Below are 10,996 nucleotides of genomic sequence, written 5' to 3'. Positions count from 1 at the left end.
ATGTATAATGTCGGTTTTGTTTTTTAAAAAGCGGATCTTTAATGTCGGTTTTAAACCGACATTAAAGACCCGCTTCACTTTTTCCTCTAACTTTCTATTCCCCCTCCCCCCATTTTTTTCATTTCCCTCTTCACTCTCCCTCTATTTTCTTTTTCCTCTCATTCTCACACTTCCCTCTTCAAACCCTATTCTTTCTCACTCCCCTCTTCCAAACCCTTGCCATTCGTCCGTCGATCGTGGGTGAAGAGTCTGTCGTGGTGTAGATCTGGCCTTCATGCAGGTCTATTCGTCGTGCAACCCGCGTCGCCACACCCAATCACTCGGATCTATTGGTTGCGTTCCGTCGGATCTGCTGCTCATTTCATCGTCGTTTGCGTGTTTCCGCCGGATCTGTTGCTCGTTCCATCGTCATTTGCGTGTCTCCATCAAATCTGCGTGTCTTTGTCGAAGATAATTTATGGATGTTGCCGTAGGATTTAAAGGGCAGAATGTGCTCATTACTTTCTTAAGTTGGGAAGAATTCAGTGACGATTTATTTAATTGTTATATTATTTGAATTGCCAATATATTGATACATTGGTTTTCTCATTTTTATGCAGGTTCTTCGCCAGTTGAGGCAGATAGCTCATGAAGTTTCACAGTCAAATGTAACAGGCTGGGGTAGACGCCCTGCAGCCTTACGTTCACTTGGTCAGAGGCTTACCCGGTTAGCATATAACAATTGACTCTCTATATCTGCTTTAATTATGTAGCTTTGTTGATTGTTTTAATGCTGGGAATATCTTGTAGGGGTTTTGATGAGGCACTTGATGGTTTTAACGACGAAGGGTGGTTCGTGATGGGAAATGATGGAATGGATGACGTATCTTGTAATGACCCAAGTATGTACATAAATATTACGAAAAATTATATGTTGAATTTTAATTTTAAATTAATTCTAAGACTAGTCGGAGAAGACCAATTTTAAATTTCATACATTAAGATTAAAAGTGGTATATAAATAATAAGGAAAACACACAAAACATTAGTTTGGTAATTAAACAAATAACAAAGTAATAAAATTTCTAAAAAATAAAATAATGATGATATGGGATGATTTTTAAGTAGAAAAATCTAGTAAGTTTAAGAACAAAATAAATAGATAAAATAACTAAGAACATTTGAGAAATATCTAGATAAGTTAAAATAATAATAACAATAATAATAAATAATAAAAGATGAATTGAGTTGGTTAGAAAAGAGATAGCAAGAAAATAATAAAAAAATAATAAAAATAAAAATAATGACAATATGATAACACTTAAAAAAAGAGAGATATTATAGGAAATGATTTTATTAATAATAAAAACTATTAAAATATGAAGAAAGTTTAAAATAGTAATAATGAAAAAAAAAAAAAAAACAACTAATAAAGTGGTTAATAGGAGAGAAAAAAAATAAAATAAATAAAGAAGAAAGAAGAAAGAAAAAAAATATGTAAGTCGGTTAAAAAAATAATAATAATAACAATAATAATAATAATAATAATAATGAAAGGTGGTGGGGAGATGGCTATAAATAGATTTGCTGTATTGTTTTGCAACAAGAAAATTGGAGAATCAAAATCCTTTTGAAGCATTTCTTGAATTTTGGGATTCATACAAGTAAGATTCCTTACTTTTGAGGTTTTGTTTCTTTCTTTTAAGATCTTTTAGGCACTTAGTTGAATATCAAGTTTAAACTCAACATAATTTAAAACTACAATCAACATATAAAAGTGACCTTAGTAATTGAAAGATTGATATTAAACTTTCATATTCTTTACTTAGTAAAGTTTGAATTTTCACTAAAACTACTACTATTGTTAAAATTTTTATTGTTGGTATTACTATTGTTATTAACAATATTAATTTAATGATAGTATTATTGATTTCCAATTTTGTTAATATTATTGTCATTATCATTATTATTACATAGTATTACTACTACTAATAATATTATTACTAATACAATGCTAAATATTAACTTTTCATTCTCCATCTCTCTTCTTCTTCCTCCTCCTCTTAATATTAATAATAATAATAATAATATTATTATTATTATTATTATTATTATTACTACAACTATTATTATTATTATCATTATATTATTACTGTTACTACTACTATTATTATTATGATTATTATCATTATCATTATTCTTCTTCTTCTTATTATTATTATTATTATCCTTCTACTATTACTATCATTACTACTATTATTGTTGTTGTTTTTATATTATCCTAGTATTAGTAGTAGTAGTAGATTATTATAATAATACTTTTATAATTCTTATTATATTAATAATAATATTACTATTTTTATCATCATCATCATTAAATAATTCAACATAATTACACTAATGCTCTCAATATTTAACCATCATAATTTTGTAAATAAATAAGTTATGTTCATCAAATTTCCTAATCAAATAGTCTTAAAACTAGATTTAATCATAAGTGTTCTTTATAAAATCTATAGGACCAAATCAGAAGGAATAATTAGGATCGCAGTCGAGGTAAGTAGTTGATGCGTTGTGAATGTGATAAATTAATGGTATGAAATTGCGGTGGTGAACTATGTGTTGCACATGCAAGTTTTCCTAGTAAAACCCAAGTATAAATCTTACTAAGTTTCCTGGTAAGTCTAGGGTCGAACACAAGGACTACTGAGACAATATGTGGCGGTAAATTTTGATTCCTTTGCGGTGACAAAAATAATAAGTTGGTTGATATGTGGTTTAAAGTATAAATCCTATGCTGCGGAATTGAGTAAAGAGTTAATGACAGTGAAAGTTATAATGAGTATGCGGGGAACGGGTTGAGAAGGGATTTAGTTAACACTTCCTAAGATTACGTTCAAGTTATGCGATCATGCTACACACATGCAACAACATATCATCTCTCAATGCAAATGTTATAGTTCTTAACTTTAGGACGCATGCGATGTATACGATAATGTCTATAGGACTTATGTCTAAGCCTCTATTCTTGTCTATGCGATGATGAATGATACACACATACACAAGGCGACCGCATACTATCATATCCTATTTCTAGGGTGCATGTGATGCATGATAACAAACAAAACTTATCTCTAAGTCTCTATCTCTTGCTTATGCGGTTCTAATCTGACTCTCTCGAGCCTAGATTCTAACCTAACTCTCTCAAGTCTAGGTTCTTTCTTTAGACTACTCTCTCAAGTATCTCTAAAGGGTGAAGGACGCATACATAAGACAAGATGATCGCATAAAGTGAAGATCTTATTTCATGCTAGCTAAGTGCTTCTCAACCCATTCGAAAATTTAGTTACTCATGCGCGATGTGAAGAGATTAAACAGATGTGGAGATGCAAATTCCATTTTATAAATAAAATCAGAATACAGAATGACAATAGAAAGTAGGTATAGGAAGCTCCGTAGCAATATCTTGCTTCCCGAGGCTTTTACATTGTGTTTTACTCTACTCTACCCAAAAGAATGATTTTTCTTTTGCAAGTGTCGGCCCTCTCTCCGTTTATAGCGCCTCCCAGCAGTCTCTCGAGCTAACCAAGAATGATCTTTTGGTGTCTTCTTCTCTTCGCTCGCCTCCACCTTCTAAGTATAAGAATTACAGACTAATGGCTATCTATGATCTATCTTCTATATATATGGCGAACTAAGTATATATCGAACTAGCAAAACGGGAACTCCAAAACTCTGAACTCTTTAACGATGGTGGCCTTTGGTATTTATAGAGTTCAAGGTGAAGAAGCTTTTCTCTCAAATGATTGCAATGATGGGCGGTCATAAATTCTTCTGTCTGATGCGCCGATTAATGGTCACCAAAAAGTTGAATGTACTTGCTACAGTGTGTCGTTAACGACTTGTCAACTAAATTCGGATTCGATCGTCATCAACTTTCTGTCCCGTCACGATTTATTATGCTTTCACCTTGATGCATCGTATTTATGTGGCCACCTCCTCGAGCTGATTTTCGTGAGCACATACGATCGCATGGCTTTGCAGTCACAATCTTCTAATGCACTCGGGCGCCGAATTCCTTGGATCACAATTTGCTTTGCACCAACGCATTTTCCTGCACAAAATATGTAACTTAGCTGCTTTAATGCAATGGGCGCATGTGATCGCAATATTCTCAACTTAATGCTTTTGGACATGATTTTGCATTTCTTTACCGTCGCATTCCCACATTGTTTTATATCTTCGCATTGTAATAACGTGCATTTCTGCCCATTATCATACCCCCAAATTTAAAACAATGTTTGTCCTCAAGCATAAACTAAAGATTTTCTTTAGAGAGTCAGCCGCCTTTTCCTTACCTAGATTTCTCGATGTGCCTTATTCAAATCTTATGAACCAAAATCTTCTTAATTTCTATCCTGGTCTCTTCCTAAAATATTTCTAAAATTTAGGGACCGCAAGTTTAACGTTCAAAAAGACTTTGCTTGTTTCCAGGACATCACATGATTTATTTTAATTTTTTTTTTCAACTAGGGTGTTTCCAAATGATTTTTATCCTTGCATAGTTTAGATATTTTTTTTGTGACCTTGCGCTGATCCAAGTGCCTAGCCTTCATTTTGGCTTGTCCCCACAGGTGTCATGCGAGTATCCAACTATGAGCAAGGCGCTCTTCCTCAGTCTAAACTCATGCCCATTTGGCAGAATAGTTGCAATCACTTTATTTATGCATTGATCACGATTCCTACCTTCGTTTTGGCTTGCTCCCACAGGTGTCATGGGGACATCCAACTACGAACAGGATCCGATCGCAACATTATGATTTTTCTTTTGAAATGTCTAAAGGTAGCAAGGTTGAAAATAAATACCGACACCCCAAAATTTACACGCATCAATGTCCTCATTGCTGAAAGACTGAAAGAATTCATGCGATGCTCTTAGGAAATTTCGTAAAAGTCGGTTTGCAAGAAAGCTGGTGGACCACTAACTTCTAGAAATATTTTATGAATTGACTGTTCTGAAATTGAGTTGATTCTAGTACATGCGATGAGAATAGAGGCATGCGTTTCATCACTGAAATCATAATTGGTATGGAAAAATAATGCGGTGACTAACTAAAGTAATCAACATTTAATGAATGCACCACCAACTAAAGAAGATGCAATAATAAAATAATCAATGTTAAAAATGAGATGCGATAATGCAAAATTTGGAAACAAAGTCAAAGAAAGATACAACCCCTAAATTTACTCTGTTGCCCGCATCATTTGTGATCGCATCCTTCTTTGCAACGAGCCGATTTCTTCGATTGCGATGGCCGAACGAACATGTCAAATTTTTGATTATCGTATAGCTCCATCGCAATCATTTACCACGATCGTTACTAAAAACATCGAGAGGGTAAAAAATAATAAAGACATAGTTAAATTTTTTTTTTTTTTAGATGATGGTATAAAAGGATATGAAAAGGTAGAAAGAGTTCATGAAATGAAGTTTTTAAAAGGATACTTAAAAAAGATTATGTCCCTGATGAGTTTGAATCATATGATTGCGCAGGGACTGTCCACTTCTTCTTTAGTCGGAATTCCTCAGGTCCACGAAGGTTTTCTCGCGATGCAAGTATTCTCCGTGATATATCTTGACTCTTTGCCTGTTGACTTTGAATGCGTTGGTCTCGTCCTCATTGGATAACTCCACTGCTCTATGCGGGAATACCTCTTTGATGATAAACGGACCAGACCATCGTGATTTTAATTTTCCAAGAAAAAGTCGTAGCTGAGAATTTTATAACAAGACCTTCTGTCTGATTTGGAGATTCTTTTCGCATAGTTGTTTGTCATGTCAACGTTTTGTGCACTTCTTGTATATCTTGGCATTCTCATATGCTTGAGTTCTCCATTCGTCAAGTTCAACCAACTGAAGTTTCCTTGCCTCCCCTTCGGTCTTCAAATCAAAATTGAGTTTTTTCACTGCCCACATTACTTTATGCTCCAACTCAAGCGATAAGTGGCATGCCTTTCCAAACACCAGCACATACGGGGACATGCCTATAGGTGTTTTATATGCGGTCATGTATGCCCACAAGGCATCGTCCAGCTTCATTGCCCAATCTTTGTGTGAAGGCTTCACCACCTTTTCTAAGATCAGCTTGATTTCCCTATTGGACACTCTAGTTTGGTCGTTTGTTTATGGATGGTATGTGGTGGCTACTTTATGGTGGATATTATATTTGAGCAGCAATTTATTGATGATGTTATTAACAAAGTAGGAGCCTTCATCACTTATTATGGCAGGTGCCAAAATGAGTGAAGATATTTTTCTGCAAGAACTTGGAGACTACCGCCGCATCGCTTGCGATGCACGATACCGCTTCTACCCATTTGGAAACATAATCGATGGCCAATAGAATGTATTTGTGACCATTTGATGGTGGAAATGGTCCCATGAAGTTTATGCCCCAGACGTCGAATAGCTCCAATTCTAAGATGATGTTCATTGGCATTGCATTCTTCCATGAAATGTTTCTCGTGCGTTGGCACCTGTCACATTTCATTGAATAGTCTCTTGCATCCTTAAATAAAGTTGGCAAAAAATATCCACTTTGTAACACCTTTGCTGCTGTGTGTTGACCTCCAAAATGTCCACCATACGGTGAGTCATGGCATTGGGATAGTATGCACTGGTAAGCAACTTCTGGTATGCATAGGCGCAAAATTTGGTCTGACCCCCTTTTGTAAAGATTTGGCTTGTCCCAATAATATGATTTACATTCGTGTCTAAGCCGCCTCTTTTGGTGGGCTGTGTAGTTCTCAAAAAATTGTTCACAAACCAGATAATTGACCACATCTGCATACCATGGTAACCCTTCAATTTTAAATATCTGCTCATCTAGGAAAGTTGCGTTCACCTCCGACTGGTTGCGGTCGACTTCAGGATTTTCTAATCTTGATAGGTGGTCCGCAACCTGGTTTTTCATCCCCTTGCGATCAATAATTTCCATGTTGAATTCTTGAAGGAGGAGAACCCATCGAATCAACCTCGGCTTTGCATCTTTCTTTGTTATTAAATATTTAATTATCGAGTGATCAGTGTGAACGATCACTTTGGATCCCAGCAAGTAAGCTCTGAATTTCTCTAGCGCAAAGATCACCACAAGAATTTCTTTTTCAGTGGTAGTGTAATTTGTTTGGGCAGGGTTCAAGGTTCTACTCGTATATGCGATGGGGTGTAGCATTGTTTTCTTTTTTTGTGCTAGCACCACCCCCATCGCATAACCGCTAGCGTCGCACATTAACTTAAATGGCTTCGTTCAGTCCGGTGTGATCAACACAGGTGCAATTATTAATGCGTTCTTCAGTATCTTGAATGTGTTGAGGCATTGTTCATCAAAGTGAAAGATTCTCTCTGCCTCCAGCAACACACTAAATGGTCACGCAATCTTCGAAAAGTCCTTCACAAAGTGTCGATAAAATCCTACATGCCCCAGGAAGCTCCTGACAATCTTCACATTTGCTGGAGGTAGGAGCTTTTTAATGTCCTCTATCTTCGCCTTATCCATCTCCAGCCCTTCCTTGGAGACTTTGTGCCCGAGCACAATACCTTCCTTCACCATGAAATGGCACTTTTCCCAGTTCAGCACAAGGTTCGTCTCTTCACATCTTCTCAGTATATTTTCCAAATTGTTTACACAAACTTCATATGTTTTCTCGTATATCGAGAAGTCGTCCATAAAAAATTCCACTGAATCTTCAAGATACACAGAGAAGATGGCCATTATGCACCTCTAGATCATACTCGGCGCATTGCATAACACGAACGACATGCGTCGAAAAGCAAACGTTCCATAGGGGTAGGTGAATGTGGTTTTTTCTTGGTCTTCAGGAGCAATCATGATTTGGTTGTAGCCTGCATATTCGTCTAAGAAGCAGAAGTAATCATTTCCTGCTAGGCGATCTAGCATCTGGTCAATAAAAGGCAAGGGGAAATGATCCTTCTTCGTCATTGCATTTAGTTTGTGATAGTCCATGCAGATCCGCCAGCCAGTGACGGTCCTCGTTGGTATTAATTCATTATTTGCATTTGGGACTACCGTCATCCCTCCCTTCTTAGGCACACATTGCACGGGGCTGACCCACGTGCTATCGACGATTGGATAAATAATGCCTGCATCCAACCATTTGATTATCTCTTTTTTCACGACCTCCTTCATCGTAGGGTTTAGTCTGCGTTGATGTTCAATCGACCCTTTTTGGTTTTCCTCAAGACGTATCCTATGCATGCAATATGCGGGGCTGATTCCTTAATGTCTGCTAGCGTCCATCCTATTGTTTTATTTACTTTTTCAGGATGCTCAGCAGTGCATGCTCTGTTCTTTGTAAAGTGCGGAGGAAATTATTACTGGTAGAGTTTCATTTTGCTCCAGAAAAACATACTTCAAGTGGTTTGGCAAGGTTTTTAATTCCATAGTGGGTGGTTGTTCCAAGGATGGTTGTTGTTCTTTTCTTTCTTCATTCAACGCCAGTTTTTCTTCTTTGGTTGTTTCCATGATCACATTGCAAGCTACAGATGTAGTTGCATCCTCTCTTTCATCTTCATCTTCAGACTTTTCTTCTTCATATCAACTGGGTTCATTGTCGGAATCTGTTAGGTTTTCTTCTTTCGGATACTTCATGGCTTTAATAATGTCAAACCTGAGTTTCTTTCCATTCACACTCAGCGTGATCTCTCTTTTGTACACATCAATCTGAGCACGACAAGTGGATAAAAATGGTCATCCCAAAATGATGGGTACATCCTTGTCCGCCTCATAATCGAGGATAATGAAGTCTGTAGTAAGATAAATTTGTCAATCGAGACTAGGTCCGATCCATGGATCACAGACAGTATCTCCCCATGGCCTTTCGCCTCCTTCACCTTCCCTTCTGGATGAACTAGAGACCTGTCAGCTAGTTGAAGAGTCACCGTTGTGGGTGCCAGCTGCCCCACATTCAACTGTTTAAAAATTGAAAGGGACATTAAGTTGATACTGGCCCCGAGATCGCAAAGCACTTGACCAATATATATCCCGCCAATTGAGCAGGGTATTGTGAAACTTCCGGGGTCGCGCATTTTCAGTGGAATAATGGTGTTTGACCTTTGCGTTAGTGCCACCATTGCGAACTTACCTGTGCTCCTTTTCTTCGTCACCATATCTTTCAGAAACTTCGCATATTTTGGCATTTGGTCAATCGCTTCAGTGAAAGGGATGTTGATATGTAACTGTTTCAGCATGTCCATGAAGCGATGATCCTGCACTTCATCATTTTTCTTCTTTTTAAGTCTCTGAGAAAATTGTGGCAGCTGTATTTTCATGGTTCCCTATTCCATAGGCTTAGAAATGGATGCAACTTCTGGTTCCATCGTCTCCTGTTCTTCTGGTTCCTCTTGAGTCAACGGGGTCTAGGGTTCCATCGCAATTAGAGCAGCCCTCCTTGGCTCCTTCTTCTCTTCCGCTACTGTTTTTCTATTTCGCAAAGTCACAACTTGACATTGCTTCTTTCCCGTATTCCCTGAGTTGTGTGGGAGCTCAGTTGAACTTGGCAACACCCTTTGCAGTCTACTTTTGAGCTCGCCCGCAATTTTTCCTATCTAAATTTCGAGATTACGGATAGACGTCACCTGATTCTAGAGTACTGTTTCATTTTTCTCAATATACTGCTTTAGTAAGCTCTCCAGAGATGAAGATTGCCACGCCTGTGAGCTGCTAGCTTGATTTTGTGTTTGACCGTTTGTTCACGGGAAAAATCATGGCAGCCCTTCTTTTTGTGCCAAGAGTTGAAATTTTTGTTGTTGATTTTTTCACGCGAAGTTTGGGTGGTTTCTCCACCCGGGGTTGTAAGTATTAGAGAAAGGATTATTCTTCACGAAGTAAACAAATTGTGGATTTCTCGAACACTCATCCATCTGATGGGCTTCTGCGCAAGTGGCATAACTTGCGCTCGTTTGATCGATTGCGTTGACCTGCCCCCTATGCGTTCCTGGGCTATTGATTGCGATTCCCTGTATCAGGTTCATCATAGCATTCATTTGATTTTGTAGGGATGCGATGGCTTCATTATGTGCGTCACCTTCTTTAATTCTGTGTCTTTGATCGTTTTTCCTTCAGTCTTCGTGATTCTTTCAAATGCGATCAAGTATATTTTTAGTCTCGTCATATGTTTTGTCAAGCATCTGCAATGTCAGGTTCAAACCATGATAAAAAATTTCCATTTGGAGACAATCAGGTAAGCCATTGTGCGGACAATCTCGCACCAGTCTCTTAAACCTCGCCCAGGCATCATTGAGCGATTCATCAATATCTTGTTCAAAATTAGTAATCAACTTCCTCCTTGCATTCTCTGTCGGGGGAAAGTACTTCTTCATAAACTTCTCTACTACTTGTTCCCTAGATGTTATCTCCCTTGGTTCAAGAGAATAGGCCCATTTTCTTGCTTGGTCTCACAGCGAAAATGGGAACAACGCTAGTCGAACCTCCTTAGCTGAGATGTTTGGGATTACAAAAGTATTGCAGATTTCAATAAAACTTCAGAGATAGGCGTGCGGATCCTCGCCACGCCTTCCGCCAAACTGTCTGGCAGTCTGAATCATCTGCAGCATAACCAGCTTCATCTCGAACCTTGATCCGTCCAAGGCTGGCCTCATGATTCCTGGTGAGAAATCATAAAGGTTGGACGACACATAGTCCCGGATGGGCCTATTGCGGTCGTTAGCCAGAAGAATGGGGTTTGCCATGATATTATTTGCGTTTGGTACTCTGTCTTTCGGTTGCTCCGCCATGTTGGGATTTCTCTCTTGTTGTTGTCGGCGGTTGTTTCTCTTGGGGTTGATGCCCTAAAGTCTCGTGTCCTGGAGTTTGTAAACAGTATATACGAACACCTGTGATTGTTAATATATGATATTTACTTCACATCTTGTTGTTTTGCTCGGTTATTTGTTTTATTTGCTTTACCACAAACCAACAAACATAAAATCCCTGGTTAT

General features: G+C 37.7%; 1 non-coding gene across 1 annotated transcript; it reads left to right on the top strand.

The window, feature by feature from the left end:
- Positions 1–10,241: 10,241 nt before the first annotated feature.
- LOC120082270 (small nucleolar RNA R71) lies at positions 10,242–10,348 on the top strand. Its single transcript, XR_005483106.1, has one exon. It is a non-coding gene; the product is annotated as a small nucleolar RNA R71 (small nucleolar RNA).
- The last annotated feature ends 648 nt before the right edge of the window (positions 10,349–10,996 follow it).

Source organism: Benincasa hispida, chromosome 7, assembly GCF_027475165.1.
Source record: "Benincasa hispida cultivar pf3 chromosome 7, pf3_genome.v1.1, whole genome shotgun sequence".
Lineage (NCBI taxonomy): Eukaryota > Viridiplantae > Streptophyta > Magnoliopsida > Cucurbitales > Cucurbitaceae > Benincasa > Benincasa hispida.
Note: the sequence above shows the minus strand (reverse complement) of the source record. Positions and strands in the feature narration are given on the sequence as shown.